Genomic DNA, 17453 nt, shown 5'->3' on the forward strand with positions numbered 1-17453 from the left:
TACCATCTATGAATTACTGAAGCCAAAGGGATACTGCAGACCACTATACTCAATTATTCCTGTATTTAGACCAGAGGGCTACATGTAACTGTAAGCCAAACCTTTGTTTGCCTAACAGAACACTTCCAGAAAAGCTTTCAGCCCTGGGAACATTTTGGGTGGAATCCACCACTTTCCTTTGTCCATTTACTTGTTCCAGCACTTACGCTGTCTCACCATTACAAATGCACGTCTTCTTTCCAATTGCCTGATTTCAGCTCCCAGCCATCAGTTCCACGTTACGCCTGTTTCTGTGAGCCTTTTAGCCTCCAGTGTGCTCTCCCTCAGAAGATGCTTCCCCGCCAATTATCAAGTCACCCCATTTATCTATCAAGAAACAACAGATCCAGCAACAGATTGAGCTTTTCAGGCTCTCCTTGTGGTACCTGAACACCACCCAGCCTTCAGATATCTCCTCTGACTCTTTCCTGAACTCACTCCTGTTTTCAACAGGTTGCTCACAACCCCAGAATCATACACAATTCACCTTATCTTGCCTGTTGCCCCTCCTGCTTACACACCCAAACTTACATACCTCTGCAAGAGGGCAGGCATGTCCAGTTGTTTACTCACTGTACCCCCAAGCAGTCTTCTCCCCAAGCTGCTATTCTGTCACTACGTTGAAGTGTAACACCTGCAGGCCCCACGAGCTTGCATCAGACTATATTAAAATGCACTTTTGATTGATACAGCTCACCAGGATACCCAAATTACTCTGTACAAGCTGCCTTGTCCTTGCTTACCACATGACATGGCCTACCAATTGTATCAGTACAGATCCTGTCCTTGTCTCCAGGTACTTGATGAAAAAGTTCAATGGAATCTGGCCTCACCTCAATACTTAAAACAGATTTCTAGAAGGATTCCCATTTGATAATGATTCACCACCAATGACTAACTTTTAAACATCAGTTAGTCAGTTCTTAATTCGTTTACTTTTGCAATACCACATAGCACTAACGTGTCAGGACCGGAGTCCCAAAGGTATGTCAAAGTCCTAACTGACTACCTCTGCTGTTGCCAAGAAAGGGAACTATAGGTAGCACTTGAGAGGAGCTACGGAGTAGTAGGGGACCGCAAGAGTTGGATTGTCTCCCTGCCCCTGCATCAGATGCCTTTTGAAGACATAGCTTTACTACATCCCATGCAGGCCTCTCTCTCAAGTAAAACTTAAGTTTCCAGCATGTCACCATGTTTGCTAGGACATATTTCCCTTGAAGTGATACAGACTGATAGTAATCTGTCTAACGTTTTATCAATTGAATACCGCATTAACTTTTCCAGTATTTTGATGAGGATTAATGTCAAGCTAGCTGGAATATGGTTAAATCGGTCACCCATCCTTCCCTTGTCTACTCCGGCACAGTTAATTTTAAGACCCTCAATACCAGCAGTTATTAAAAATTGCCTGCAGGCCTGCAGACTTTTCAGCAAGCTCTTTAAAACAATCAAGTCATAGCACTGCTGATTTACATATATCTATCCATAGAAGGTAATAAACCTTTATTAATTAAGATGAATTTAATTCTCTGTTGGATTGGCATTCGTGGTATCACATTCTGCACCTTCCCAAATATGGAACAGTATTAACAAATATTTGTACTTTTCTTGCATGAGCTACTTTATTATCTCCATCTAGTAACTGGAATTATTTGTTTCCTAACATACTTCAGCTGTAGAAAATATGCAGAGTTAATTCTCTAACTTACTTTCTAACTTCTAATGTGTGCTAATTCTCATGTATCCATTGTCCCGTTAATTACTGTATTTTGCTTTGAAATTTCTAGATGTGTCCTGAAGCCATAGGGCTGTTAGTGTAGTAGTTGTCTTTTTTTCTTTAAACCAGAATTTCAGCTTTTGGGCTGTTTAGTATCTTCTTATAGAGATCTCTGTTTTCCATTCACATTTTTCTTCCTACAATAGCATCAAGTTCTCCGTGATGACAAATACGCTCTTTTGAAGCATTAAGCGTAATTTCTTTGGGGCTGCTCTCTGTTTGTCCATCCTGTACGTAACTGGGTCACACTCAGTGGTCCCATGGCAACCACCAGCTTCCAATTGTGTGATACCAAAGTCCACGGTAGCTGTCTCAGCTGAAGAGCTGCAACAAGAGCTGACCTGCAATGGGCTGAATTTCTAAGGTACTGAACACCCTCCCATGATGCCAACAGGATGTTCAGCACCTCAGAAGCAACAAAACAAAACAGTGCATGAAGGGAAACAAACCTGTATGTTTACTGATTAGTGATTTCAGACATCTCCAAAAAGCATTTTTAAAAAGATCTATATTAATTTCTCCTATTCCTTGACTATAAAGGCAAGGCATTTACCAAGTCACCCAATTTGGTGAGTCAACCAGACTGGACAACAAATACACTCAGGCTCCTCCTCATCAGCCTGACCCTCACCCAGGTTAATAGCTTCTGCATACTACCAGCCATCTGCTGCTTGTTTGATGAACAAGGCAAAACAAACTGACCTCCATCCTGTCCCAGTGTGGCACTACCACAGAAACTGCAGCGCTCCTCAGCAGTCTCAGCAGAGAAGAAAGGCAGTGCAAAGCCTTCTGAGTTTAGAAACAACATTCCTTATCTGCCCAAGGTGGAAGCATCTATGCTCTACCTGGATTTGCACATGCAGTCAACTAAAGTTTAGTACAGAATCAGGCCTTTGCCTCTAGGACCAAGTCTTTCACAGGGCAATAAAACTTAATGTATTCAGCAAGAGAACCACAACATTTGGTTTTGTAATTGCCACAATAGTAGGAAAAACATTCAGAACCTTCTGGTTTCACAACTTTGTTTAAATAAATATGCTAACTGTTCATACACAGTGATCTGTTAAGTATCCTAGAAGCGTGGTGGTAGCAGTCTACAGATGCAATTCTGCAGTTCGACACATATGATGGACTTTTCTGCATAATCAGGAGTCCCACATGGCTCCTGAAGCACATATTTGCATGCATTTAGTTAGAGCAGAAATTCCTTATGATGTTTAGCAAGAATCTAAATTCAGTAGCTGAAAAGGAAGTAACGTGGCTTCTTGCTGTACATCAGCCACTGCAACTTATTTTGCACAGCCAAAAATGACTAAGGAAAAACACATCCAGTAGTTCAGTCATTCCTCCTCTTATTAAAACAGCAAAATGGGAAGGAAGGTGAAGGAGGGGGAAAAAGACTGTAGCAGTACATTAAAAAGCAAAATGGAGAGCCCTACCCATACCTTCTGCAACAAATTCCCCCTAAATTAGGCAGCAAATATTCAAAGCCATTAATCTGCACAGACAGTTCAGTCTGAAGTGTATACTCCCTGTGCTGGATTCCTCTGTCCCCTCCTCTTAGGCTTGAGGTAAACATAACTATGCAGGTTGCCACAAAAGCCCCAAATACTAAAACATTCAGCCTTTTTCTACTATCCAGATTTTGCCAAAGTTCTCTGCTTCATACACATATACAACAAAAGGTTTGTAGGGGATGGGAAGAATCTCAGTTTGGGCTCAAAGTCCAAGATTTGCTGTGCGGGCTCATACTCCTGTTTAACTTTCTTCATCCTCCTCCCCATCAGCTTAGAAAATCTCACAAGAAATCAGCAGCTTTACCCAGCTAAGAAGTGCATTCCATTCACTATAGAAAATAAAACATGTGAACTAGAAGTTTCTACTGAAACTCTCAGTCATCACACAGTTAATGACAGCTGTAAGATGCTGTAACAGCCTTTCAAAAGTCTATTGCAAAGACTAAAGTCAGTTCCCATTCCTCTCATAATTTCTCCTTAAGGTTAGAAGAATCTGAAGGACTTACTTGAATATTAAATTCAGATGAAAGTACAGAGTGACATTAAAATACAAGTGCTACTCCTGACTAGTAATACATCTGCATCCACATAAACCCTCCCAAATCCTTAAGAACAGCCTTCCTATATAATCTAATCCACTTTGAGGCTTTGTCTGCATAAGGCACTTTGGATTACTTACGAGACAAAAACCATACAAATTAAAAAAAATTGATTGATTAAACTGCTTGAGACCCTCTTCAGACGCTCTTTTCCAGAATCAAAGTGACTCTCAACTACTCTGCCTCAGAGATGTAGGGCAGTTGAAGCAATTCACTTTAAATTCACACCTTCAGCTGACTTGAATAATTTCTCAATGGCATGTGAAGACAAGCCCTTAACTCCAGAACCACACAAGGGATTTACTCAGGAGTAACTGTCCAAAATATCTCCCTTGGGAGACAGGCCCAGACAACACAACACATCAGGATGCTGGTTCAACACCAAACCATTTTAAGAAGAATGCAAGAAACCACACAATCAGAAAAACTTGAATTCTGGTAAATAAATTCATGACTCTGTAGTTGCCACGTTTGTTTTAGAGAAGCATTTCCAGCAGGCACCTAGCCTTAGTTTGAAAAGCCTCTTATTCTGACACAATTTTCCACAACTCCTCTCCATTCCCTCCCTCCTCATCCCTACCCTTTCTCCGCAAGCTGCATCCCCCAGCTGCTTTTTCCCAAAGCCTAGCCTGCTGCCCTGACAGGGCACTATCTAACACAAAATGTGACAGCCCCTTGTTGTAAGATTTCAAGCATCACCTGAATAAAACGCAAAGCAGCCTGGAACAGGAATTGCAGGTTCAGATCCAGCAGAGAGGTGTCTTGACTTCGGATGCTCCCTCCCCCGCAGCTAGGCTCTCATTGTTTTTTCCTGGGGATACATTTTCAGATCAGAGCCACTGCCTGCTGCAGATACAGATCAGCTTTGCTCATCCCACAGTTCTCTCTCACTGACAAAAAATAGCTCTGGAGGTACAGGAGGAGGTTTTCAACTGTTTTCTTCTCCAGTCCTCTCTAGCCATTTCCTCTGTCTTTATCCTCTCCTTCCAGCTTTTATACCTTGCAATAAGGGAGAAGCCATTTTCTCATGTTCATGGCTTGATGTCAGAATAACTGTTTCCTTATGCTATGGAGCCAGTAAATCCCCAGATCTGCCTTTAAAACAAATTTAATGGTAGCCACAATGTTCCAGCAGCACCCTCAACAACATGATCACCAGGCTTTTCATGGAAGAGCTGAAAGAAGCTAGCATCTTACTTGTTTCATTACCGAAGGCAGCCCAGAGAAGCAGCTGGAGCCAGACAGGAGTGGTCCTGATAGATGCTTCTACTAGGCACCACTGATACTCTACAGGGTTCAAAAGAACCACAGGAGAGGGACATTTTCCTAGACAGGATCAAAAATAGACAGCTTTAAGATGGCTGGAAAGCATGTAATATACTATTCTTCAATTTTGTCATAAACAGTAACTTTATTCTTCCTGAAACATTGATCGACATTTGATCCTGTTATGAACAATTCTGAGGCCTCCCCCACAGAGCATCTAAGCTGCATCACATTAAAGCTGTTCCTTTCTCCTTGCCTCTAGCATATTCCTAACATGTAAACAACTCTGCTGTGCACACAAGCAAAGGCACAGCTAGCTAGTGAAAGCTGCAGCACTAAGGGCACCATAGGAACCCATCCAATCCTAATAACCTATTATTTTCACAGGGCCCTGTATTTATTAACTAGAAGCCAACTGCTATTAATGCAAATGTACACGTGAAAAATTATCCCATTAGAAAAGCTGAAAGAATATTACAGAGTATTATTTTTCATGGATAGTCATGTTTCACAGGCTTTGTTACCTCCCATAACCCAAACATACAAAAGAAGTCAGTCTGAATGATGGAAGAATTGTGACAAGAACAGGAGGAAAGGCAAGTGTCAGAAAATCCAAGGGGGCTTACTGTCTGAGGATTTCTTAGTTGATGTCACACCACATGACAAGTAATGTTCATGTGGCCAAGCCTGAAAATCTATAGGGACTATTTCCAGTTCAGCTTAAAAAAGAAAAAAGAAAAAAAAATCTCACTTCTCACCTATTCAGCAGTGAAGTAATTAGCAGGAGATACACTGTTACAAAAGTTACCAAAGTTTAATGCAAAAGCATTGCCTAGCCAGGTATTTGTGTACGTTAACTCTTGCTTTACAGGCTCTGGACCAAGCGTATGGGGCAAGCTACCCTGGTGAGCCCTGCTCTTCGGGGCAAGTTTCAACAGCCAAATCTACCCGCTCTGCCACAGAATCTCCTTACAGCACCATTGCTCAACCCACAAATCTCTCTCTGCAGGCAAGTCTGCGAGTAGGAAAAACTAAGGTCTGGAGGAAACACAGGTCATGTCTGACCCCTATCTCATCCGTCCAGGGCTTCTGCAGTGATCCCACAGGAAAAGAAAATGTAATTGCAACTACTTCTGTTTAGGGCCTTCCCTGCATTAGGAGGTTTCCAATGGCAGGAATCCAGAGTGAAGCAGCTCTGGAGTTGTGAACTGAATACAGCTGCACTACCAGGCTCAAACACCAGGACCTAGAGCAGGCCAGGGTGCCTTGGGACATTTCCTTCTGACCAGTGTAGTTGCACAATTTTTTGCCTCTTAGGTTAAAACAGACCCCAGTGATTTCTTGCTGTCCTTCTGTCCACACCTACTCTACAAACTGGAGCAAATCAGTCATGTCCCAACACCCACTAACTTCCTTTGGCTTACTTCACACATTCAAAAATGTCAGGCTATGAATTCCAGACTCTGCTGCTTCTTTCCATGGAAGTATCACCCTAGTCACACACACCCTTCTTGCCTTGCACTTCTTGTCAAATTCCACTGCCCATACTGCCACCAGAGCAAGTTTTATCTACTTGAAGCCATGAAATCATCCACTTCTTTCCAGCATCCCTCAAGAGCAAACTGCTTTCCTCTCTTCTCTCTACAACCCAGCAGGTGAACACCCACTCAATCCTGCACGTGACGTTTGCGCAAGGAAGTTTTACTGGAGTAAAACAAGCATTCAAGTATGTCTAGTTTCATAAATAAAATTGTATATCCTTCCCTACAGCTAGAATTTCTTCATCATCCCCGCATTTCCCACTTCCAATCCTTTTAACACAAATTAAAGAAAAAAAAGCCTTCCCCTTCCGTATTTTGTGCCAAGGCAAATGGTTGTTTCATTACAAAGGTCGAACAACCTCTTTCTACAAAACTAACTGGAGTCTAACTCCAATGCTATCCTTGCAAAACAGTCCTGCATATTCTTTTTCCAGTCTAAAAACCCTACTCATGGTAACTCTGCACCACATGATAAATGTCATAAAGAATTTATACATCAGTGCAACTAAATCTTAACTTTGGACTAAGGTAAATTAAAGTTCACGGTTAAAATAGGCCAAAGTGTATCGCTATCTGCAAGCTGGAAGATTCAGACAGCTCTTCACAGACTCGGGCCTTGAAAAGTGCAAGGTTCAGCTGCTGCACCCTACGTATCTGACAAAATGCAATGTCACGAACACCAACACCAGAAGGTTGTAGCTACATCTCAGAGCCAAATATCTGACAGCCATCTCCTTTTTAGAGGAGCCTGATCAGAAGAGTACAGCCAAGCTATAATTCAGGATTTAATGACTAAGGGGACCATTGAACTGAAAACGTGAGGCATTTCAGGTTTAAATTATGAATGATAGTGACAGCTGAAGTTAAAATTATTACACATTTTCATTCACCTTTCATGCTAATAAATAAATAAAAATGAAAGAAAAGCTGGAGAGTGGCTTTTTGTACACTGTCAGCAAACAAATGCCTTGGTGCATATTCACCATGCACTAAACATTCAAGATTTAGTACCAAAAATGCCCAGGACTGCACGTAGCATGGTTTTAATTAATAAAAAGACAAAACCCAGTTTATAACCTCTTCTACGATCAGAGCCACAAGACCTACCTTGTACCAAAGATCTGCCCCAGACAGGAGCACTCAGAGGGTATCAATTTACATCTTAAAGGACTTCAAAAGGTTGCTGAAGCTTCCATACCTTTCATGAATTGGTTTTGATTGACCCTCTGTCTGTGGCCTACTGCAGTTGAAAAACTCCTCAAATAGAGACTATTTATGCTAATTTAACTGAATTCAAAGGGCCAGTTTGGAGTCGTCCCTTCAGGGTCACACTGCAGTCTGCAACATTCTCCACTCTTACCACTACCCCAGCATAAAGGCAAAAAGGCACCATGGACCTAGGGCTTGCCGTTAGATACCCAGCTCAAACACAAACCTGTAGAAATATAAGGCCTTGACTAACAAGCACCTATTAAGGAAAAGCAAATGAACCTGTATGCAAGAGCATAAAAACACTGAACAACTGGAATACTTTTACCCATGAAGCACCTAGTATACCAGTGCAACTCAAAAAGGTTATGAAGCAAGTATAATTAACCCTAACAATCACACCAAAATAATGGGAACATCTGGCTCTTTCAAAGTGCTGTAACCTCATCAAAATGCTCGAACCAAACTTGACATTTATATCTCTATAAATAACGTGTAAGCGAAAGCACAGAAAAAGCAACATTTGCAGTTCAGGGAAAGACATCAAAACAAACATGTCCATAGTACTCAAATGTTAAACTACATCTGGGAATCTGATGATCTTCTGAATGGCTGAAAGCTGGGACACAGAGGAAAGGGCTTCTTGTTTTTAATATTTTAATTTAATTTTTTAATTTTAATATGTTTTTTAATAATATCAATCTTTTCAGCCATCAAACCCCTGCAGTGACTCATCCACTTTCTTTACCAAAGTCTAAACTGTTATGAAAAGACTGCAGTTCCACTGGAACATTACCCTCCTGAGTGCAATACTTAACCCTGCATGTGAGAAAGGATTTTAGTAGGTTCATTCCACTCTCCCACAAAAAGATCATGTTCTCATTGAACCTGAAAAGAAAATCACAAAGAAAACCAGTAAGGCAAAACAGTATTTAGAATTTTTACATTGAGAGAAACAAAAGAAGATAAAGTCCACGTCAGCTATTCATAGCAAAGCCAGTATTCTTCCAGTGACCAGTATGCACTGCAAGCAATGAGAGAATTCACATAATCAGAAATCCTCAATAATCATGCCATTAAATGATCCAATTCTTTCACACTCATGCAGACAGTTCCTACTGTCTGTAAAGGAATTTAGTTTTATAGAAGCATGGCTTGATAGGAGCTGCTTTTTAAGCTTAGAAAATTAAGAACTTGATCCTCTACCCCACATCTATGTAAATGTCTTTTCAGAGTTAACAGCTCTATTAAATAAACTAAGCTGCAAGACTGGAGCTCAGTTGGCGATACCTACATACAGAGCTTGCTCTTTTCTTGCGCTAAAATTATATCAGAACATTACAACACATTTGCATATCTCCCACACATGCAACTTTTTGCCAGCAGTAACAAGAGGACGGCATCAAGGCTTAGAAAACATACCAGACAGAGATAGAACAAGAGGGTGGAGTTTCCTGCAGGAACACCCAGACTGAAGTCCAGCAGCTCTCAGGGAAGGTGCAGCCTTTCTACCAGCCTGATGCCTTCCTATCAGGCTTCCACTTATCAGTGTCAAATGTGAAACTCCACCCAGGAAACAAAAAGCTTCCTATTGTTTCTCCCCTCTCCACAGCCTCCTGGCTACTATCAGGAAAAGTGATATCACTCCACCCTTTTCCCATGAGAATGGTTTCCATTTTTCCCTTTTACTATGTTCAGCCTTGGAGCTACAGTGGAATAGGAAGAACAGGAAAAAGAAGTCTCTGCTGGGTTCTCTCTCCCCTAGTCTCTCCCGTATGGTTTTCTTGGGAATATTTTTAGTGGCAGCCCACACTACTGCCCTTAATTTTAATCATGCAGAAGTAACATGAAATTCACATGACTCTTGTCAGTTTTCCAGCCACACAAGTTTTGCAAAAACATCAATTAAAACAACCAGATATTCCAACTTTAACCTAGTAAAGCTATAAAAAAAATCACAGGTAGCAGACCTCTTGGAAGAGTTTGATTTACACATTGGTGCACAGTTATTTTCAGAAAAGCTTTCAGTTAAAAAATAAAAATGATGACAGTGCTGAAGATTTCTGGCACCTTACCTCCACCTAAGCTGGAGAAAAATAAATAAATAAATAGATCCAAGCAAAAGAATGTAATAAAAAGTTACTATCAATCATAGGAAAATCATAGAATCATAGAATCATTTCGGTTGGAAAAGACCTTCAAGATCATCAAGTCCAACCATTAACCATGCCCCCTAAACCATGCCCTGTCCACTCCCTTTTTGAATACCTCCAGGGATGGTGACTCAACCACTTCCCTGGGCAGCCTGTTCCAATGCCTGACAACCCTCTCAGTAAAAAAATTTTTCCTAATATCTAACCTAAATCTCCCTTGCCTCAACTTGAGGCCATTTCCTCTTGTCCTATCTCCAGCCACCTGACAGAAGAGACCAACACCCACCTCACTACAACCCCCTTTCAGGTAGTTGTAGAGAGCGATAAGGTGTCCCCTCAGCCTCCTCTTTTCTAGACTGAACAACCCCAGATCCCTCAGCCGCTCCTCATAAGACTTGTGCTCCAGTTGGTGAGCCAACTTGGTTGCCCTTCTCTGGACACGCTCCAGCACCTCAATGTCTTTCCTGTAGTGAGGGGCCCAAAACTGAACACAGTACTCGAGGTGCAGCCTCACCAGTGCCGAATACAGGGGAACAACCACCTCCCTGCTCCTGCTGGCCACACTGTTCCTGATACAGGCCAGGATGCGATTGGCCTTCTTGGCCACCTGGGCACACTGCTGGCTCATATCCAGCCGGCCGTCAACCAGCACCCCCAGGTCTTTCTCTGCCGGGCAGCTTTCCAGCCACTCTTCCCCAAGCTTGTAGCGCTGCGTGGGGTTGCCGTGACCGAAGTGCAGGACCCGGCACTTGGCCTTGTTAAACTTCATACGATTGGCCTCAGCCCATCGATCCAGCCTGTCCAGATCTCTTTGTAGAGCCTCCCTACCCTCAAGCAGATCGACCCTGCCTCCCAACTTGGTGTCATCTGCAAACTTGCTGAGGGTGCACTCAATCCCCTCATCCAAATCATCAATAAAGATATTAAACAGAACAGGGCCCAACACTGAGCCCTGGGGAACACCACTCGTGACCCGCCGCCAACTGGATTTCACCCCATTCACCACGACCCTCTGGGCTCGGCCATCCAGCCAGTTTTTCACCCAGTGAATAGTGCACTTATCCAGGCCACAAGACGCCAGCTTCTCCAGGAGTATGCCATGAGAGACAGTGTCAAAGGCCTTGCTGAAGTCTAGGAAAATAACATCGACAGCCTTTCCCTCATCCACTAGGCGGGTCACCTGGTCATAGAAGGAGATCAGGTTGGTCAAGCAGGACCTGCCTTTCATAAACCCATGCTGACTGGGCCTGATCCCCCTCTTATCCTGGAGCTGCCGTGTGAGTGCTCTCAAGACAAACCGTTCCATAATCTTTCCCGGTACCGAGGTCAGGCTGACAGGCCTGTAGTTCCCCGGAATATACTTGACCTGCCATGAATAAAGTGTTATTAAGGTGTGAGAGTAAGTTTAAGTGATTTTGAAAGTCAATAGTGCCATAACTCAAGGTGTGCTACATACTAGAAATTGTAACTTGAATGCTTAAGTTTACGGAGCTGTTGCCTTCCCTCTAATTCTTTCCAGCGGCCCATTTTTCCCAATCCCACCCTACCATGGCATCCCAATAGCAACACTCAGTTAAAATGCAAGTAGAACAAGTCAATTAATCTGAAACTCAAGAAAGTCTCAAATATTGTGTAGGAAAAATTGAAAACAAGCCCATACAAATGAGACAGTATAACTATAACAGACTAAATACAATACCGCCAAAATGATTAATAATCGTTTATTAATGATCACATTGGACAGCTGCAGGGAAAGTGCCTTTGTACCATAATTTGATGAAGACCCACCCAGAAAGAAATAAAACAATCAAAAATTACATTTGCCAGTAGCAAATCAGGCCGAGTACATACCACACACGGGGATAAGATACTACTCTAGGAAGCAGGCTTTCTGACACCAGCACACTTAAGATCTAAATTACCATGGACTAGGGAATGGAATAATGCAGAACCGCATGAAAGGAAGGCAAATCCTGTTTACAAAATAGCGGTGAGTCAGCTCCTGAGGACTGGTCTATGACTGTTCTGAAAACAAGATACACATTCCTTACGTGCCCTCTGGTTGTACAGAATGAAAACAAGTCCATCCCCTAAATGCTTTTAATATGGTAGATGATATTCCAAAAAAGGTGTCAAGAAACATCAGTAACACCGTTCAACCCATTCAAACTTCAGAAAACATTTTCAACCAGTGCTGATTCACACAGCCTTTTAACCCTATACACATCTATCCATGTTTGGTGCATTTAATAAGCAAGAAACACTCATATCCCTGGCCTCAGATCAATCAGAAACAGCTTATCTTGGGGATACCTCCAACTCTAAAAGGTCACTGAGTTATTTTTAAGAGAATCTCTTTCTAAAATGCCATGACCCTTTAGTCTGCCTAGTTCCATCATCTGTGATCAGACTATCCAGAAAGCCAAGAATAAGCTCCAAGGCCTTTTGTGACAAGCTGTGAAACTCAGCCATTTGATATTATAAGGAACACTAAGTAACACAGCTACTCCGAGCATTTATTTGGAGAACACAACTACATTTGTCCTCATTCAAAAATCAAAGATAGCTGTCAGGTTTTCATAACCCATCTTCCCCTTAGCAAGTGCCCTTGGCTGCAAGCAGCTCTCTCCTTGACCACATTATAGCTCATTTTGTTATTGTTTAGGGACTATCTGTGGGCTTTCTGATCTTCTGCTCTTTTTGTTGTTTTCAGATGTTATTGGTGACTGGGGCTTTTCCTGGTATATTGACTATTTCTGAAAAGAAAAAAAAAAACAAAAAAAAACCAAAAAAACCAACACCCCCCCCCAAAAATCCCAAACCACTCAAAGAATTACTGCAGCACACATGCAGGAAAAAAAAAAGTCAAATAAGTCAGCTCTATCAATATTACTTTGCTGAGAAGTATTAAAACAAGGTGCTGGCCACTGAATATCATGCCAGCATACACTCACTGAATGGAAGCATCCTGTGCGACCCCTCCCAAAAGAATAGAAACCTTGAAACTGGCTCATTTCAGGGAAAGGATTAAAGGTTGGTTTTTTCAGGTGTTGTTCTTGCACACTGAATCCCTCTGCCAGACACTGCAGTTTATCATTGCTAAACACTTATATTGCAGAAGTACCTAGAGGCCTCAAGTAGGTCAGGGCCTCAGCACGCACGGTACAGAATATATGCATAATACTTGACAGCCCTTGCCTCATCATATTTTTCTATTTCAAGTGTTTGTCTTCCCACTAACACAGCTCTGTGAGCAACCCATGCAAGAAAAAGAAACTCAATGACACTGCAAAAAAACCACCCAAGTTCTACCAACTATGTATGTAAGTGCTATCCAACATATAAGGAAAACAGAAGTAACTCTACCCCTAATTGGGATTTCACATGTAAGGATCTAGCTAAATGTCAAAGCAAAGCAGGTCTGGGGCTTTTTAGGTTGGCATAACTCCTGTTATTATAAGAAAGACAAAAGTGGCTGTTGAAATAAGATTTGGTAAATGTTTATGGATGAGAGCTCCAATTTTCATTTTCCCATCCCCTACAACCTAGACATATCCTTTTAGTGAAAGAAAGACTTTCTCAGTTGTTGCCTTCAGATTGAACCCTGGTTGAGACAGAGCAGGGGTGCAAAACCAAAACAAACAAAAAAGTTTACATGAGCTGTAGGAAAAGAAACTACAGAGTACTAAAAAGCACGCTTGCATATCTTAAATTAGCTGCATTAAAGATGGACAAATATGCCATAAAACTGAAATGATGCTTAACAAGATGATGGAGTTCTTGGCAACCTGATTATTTTACCAAGCTGACAGCCAGTCATCCCAGATTGTCTCAGTCTAAATACACATACCAGGACAGCACAATCCAGAGGAGGAGTGGACCAATACATTCCCATAATATTACCCATGCTTTTTGCTCCATGCTGCTGACCCTTCTGATACCTCCCTGCTCCACCACCACCCACCTCCACCTTCCCAAACACTCATCCACATCCTGCAGAGCTTCCCCACAGCTCCCCACCCAGTTCCCTCAGCTGAAAAGGAAATACTGGCACTGCTGTGGATCTTGACTACAAGTTACCACCAATTAGCTGCTGCTCAGGGACTAGGGAGTACCCAGACTTTGGAAAAAACAGCCATTACTCATCAACCAAAAGGTGGTAACTTGACATGGGACTGTCTAGCTCTATCACAGCCCATTGCTTCTTGCATCTAAAGAAAATCCCATGCAATACCCCTATTTCCACAGCCCTCGGCATCTCCCCCATGCCACAGGAACGTCCACTGCCCCCAACCTCCAGCAGCAGTACCAACATCCCAGCCCAGCATCATGGGAGGCAGCGAGGCACCATGCAGCACGACCTGCCAAAAAGGCAAGGCATGCAGGACTGCCAGATCCAGTTGCAAACTACAGCTGGACCCCAGCCTATAGCTCTGGTGCAAGCAACAATCTGGGTTTTTTGGGGGTAGTGGTGGTTGAGCTTTGCCTCTAAAGCCCCAAACCACCATGCTTCCTCTGTAGAAAAGATTAAAAAAAAAAACAAAACTGGTCAGTGCTCTCCTCAACTACCACAGGACTTCAAAACAACACCAGGCAGGGAGGTGGGGGCGGGGCAGCCAGCAGCTGTGTGGGGTTTTCCTTTTTTACAAAATTTCTTTTCATGGAATTTTTTTTTTTCCCTAATGTTTCAAACATCAGTAATGTTAACAATCATTTAGTTCCTTACATAATTACTTGAACTACCCATAAAAATTGTTTTGCAGCCTGCCTGGAAAAACATTTTACTTCAAAAGGTAGTAGATTCAGTTTATGAGCAGAAAAATCACATTTTTTTGCCCAGCTCCTGCAGAATGTAAGACTTAAGAGAACAGGAAAGAGACTGATGCCTTATTGATCAAATCAATTCTAATTATGCATAGAAAACTTTTCTACAGTTTCCAGTAATACACTGAGCAAGAGCTACCTCATGAAATGCGAAGTCAGATAAGTGGAAAGTTTGGGAGTTTATTGCTCAGCAACAAAGGCCAGGATTTTATATATCCAATCACAGGAGGCAGTGGAATGTTATAATTGCAAGCAAACTCTAGCACTTGAAATAATAAATAAAACTAGAGAAATATATTATTTATTTAAATTTAAAACTTTTCTAAAAGATGCCAATAAAAAGCTGTGTACAGAGAAACACAATATTACTGCTAAACCACAGCACTAAAATATTTGGGCAACAGAACTGTTTGTCTTTCTCCCTTTCAAATCTCTCTTTCTCCCCCCATCTTTACAGTCTGAGATGCCAGGCAATAACATCACCAACTTCTAACGGTATGTCCTGTTCACCATCAAGAGGTGTAAATACAGCAGTACTAGACAACATTAGGCCCATCTACACAAGGAAAACCAGGTCTTGGAAAGGCCAACTTTTCCCCATCGCAGCCCAATCCCTTCCGTAGTTTCTGAACTGCTGTAAGTGTTTTACCCCCCTGTGAAACTAAATCAGGCATGGACAAGGATGGGCATACTTTACCCTTTGATGCTGAACCTCACTATGCTGATTTGGTGCTCCAGTGTTCACAGCCAGCCTCTAAAGAGTACAAAAGAACAAGCACACTGTGATGGTGCTCCCTTATTCAAGGGAGTATCACCTACTGAAGACAAGGGACGAAGCTTGAGGGAGCGACCACATGTTTGGAATCTCTTCCCTTCTATCCAAAACACACCTCCTGAGATTCCAGTTGAGAACTTAGAGCAGGTAAACATTTCAAAACAACATCATATTGTGTCAAACACATAACTAACATTACTGAAGCCTACTGAATTTTGTACACATCCGGTAGGAAACAGGTCTATACACATGAAAACATGCAACATGACATTACTCTGCTGAAGGTTTAAAGAGAGCACTGCTGCATTGTGACCCTGCTCACATTTTTCTCTGCCATAGCAAGTTTGCTGACAAACACCCATGAGCACCGTCTCCTTCCTCGCCCCGTGCTGCAGTTGGTATCACCGCCCATGGCCAGGCTGGGTTCAGGCTCGCAGGACGACAAGCTGGCTGGAAGCAGCTCAGCCCACAGACTCGTGGCTGTTGGGACTGGCTTTTGCTATCAGTAATAGACAAATCTCCTGTCTAGGCAAAGAAATATGGCAGCAAAAACAGTGGAAAACCCACCAAAGTAGAGCTATTTTCCAGTTTCTGTATCTAAGGTTAACACTGAAAATTCTGCTGGGACCACAGGAAGAAAAGATAACCTGACATGAAAATTGTAACATTGGAACGAGGTACACAGAAGTCCTTTTCATTGCAAAGAAGTAGTCAAAATGACATCTATATCTACACCTAAGGAAAAATTTACTTCTGCCTTGAGGCAGCCATGGCAATAACATTGTTGCAAGCAGAAAACAGTTTATCAGTTTGGGGGGAATTTAAATCAATTTCATTTATCTGTCAATTAATAAACTTCTAATTACTGCTTCTGGTATTGAAACACACACACACACACACACAGGGGAAACAGCGCCCTTGCTCTCCAATCCCCTCGCTGTACCTGGTCCCGGCAGGGAGGCGACAGGGCCGGCACGTGGTGCCTCCTGCGCTGGTCACGGTCCCTGCAGGGTCTTCTGGCTCCCCTCTGGCACACAGCGGGTCCCTGGGGTCGGCCGGGGAGCCGGCTGGAACCAGCCATGACCGGTGCAGGGCAGCCCTGCCCTCCTCCCTCAGCCCTCGCTGCCAACACCGCGCCAACCATGGCTGATACCAACATCCATGTAACTCGCTATGTGAGCGGGCAGACCTGCAGGGAGCCCCTACAACATACCTCAGTATTAAGCTAGAAGTTAACTCCAGGTGAACGTCCAGGAAAGTCTGCCATTTGCAACACGTCTGGAACCCGCACACCCTCCTCCTGAGGCTGGGGGACACTTCAACACACACAGCTCTTCAGGACATCCATCTTTTGTCTGCCCTTTGGTAGCTGTTGTCAAAAATTGATTTTGATTTTGTCAAAAATTGATTTTATTTTCAGAAGCGAGCTACTCCCAGTCTCACCCTCTGGCTCTACCACAAGCTCACAGCTCAAACGCATGAAATACAAAGGACCATCAGCACAAGCTACACCTGGCACTCGCTCCATGAACAGATTAGAGCAAGCTGACAGGTTACCTCCTAACTTTAAGTTTGGTATTAATACATTTTTGTAATTAACTCATGGGGGGAGCTGATGCATAGCAAGTAAATCTGTCAGATTTGCCTGCCTCTGGAGAACAAACAGTCTTACACCGCACAGGGAAGCTACATTCCAAAATGCTAGTAAAGCAGGACACAAGAAATGGAAGAAAATAACCAAGCAAATCCACCC

General features: G+C 42.7%; 1 protein-coding gene across 13 annotated transcripts in view; it reads right to left on the reverse strand.

Annotated features, from left to right (window-relative positions):
- Nucleotides 1–17453, reverse strand: part of LRRC8D (leucine rich repeat containing 8 VRAC subunit D) — a 56404-nt gene that overhangs the window by 23800 nt on the left and 15151 nt on the right. Inside the window, exon 1 of one of the 13 annotated variants that reach the window (XR_008237239.1) lies at nucleotides 4632–6709. The exons of 7 other annotated variants lie outside the window; for them this stretch is intronic. The gene's annotated coding sequence lies outside the window, so the exon portion shown is untranslated. 5 more of the 13 variants (XR_008237238.1, XM_052801917.1, XM_052801923.1 and 2 more) reach the window with 5 other exon arrangements.

This window comes from Harpia harpyja, chromosome 11, assembly GCF_026419915.1.
Source record: "Harpia harpyja isolate bHarHar1 chromosome 11, bHarHar1 primary haplotype, whole genome shotgun sequence".
Classification (NCBI taxonomy): Eukaryota; Metazoa; Chordata; class Aves; order Accipitriformes; family Accipitridae; genus Harpia; species Harpia harpyja.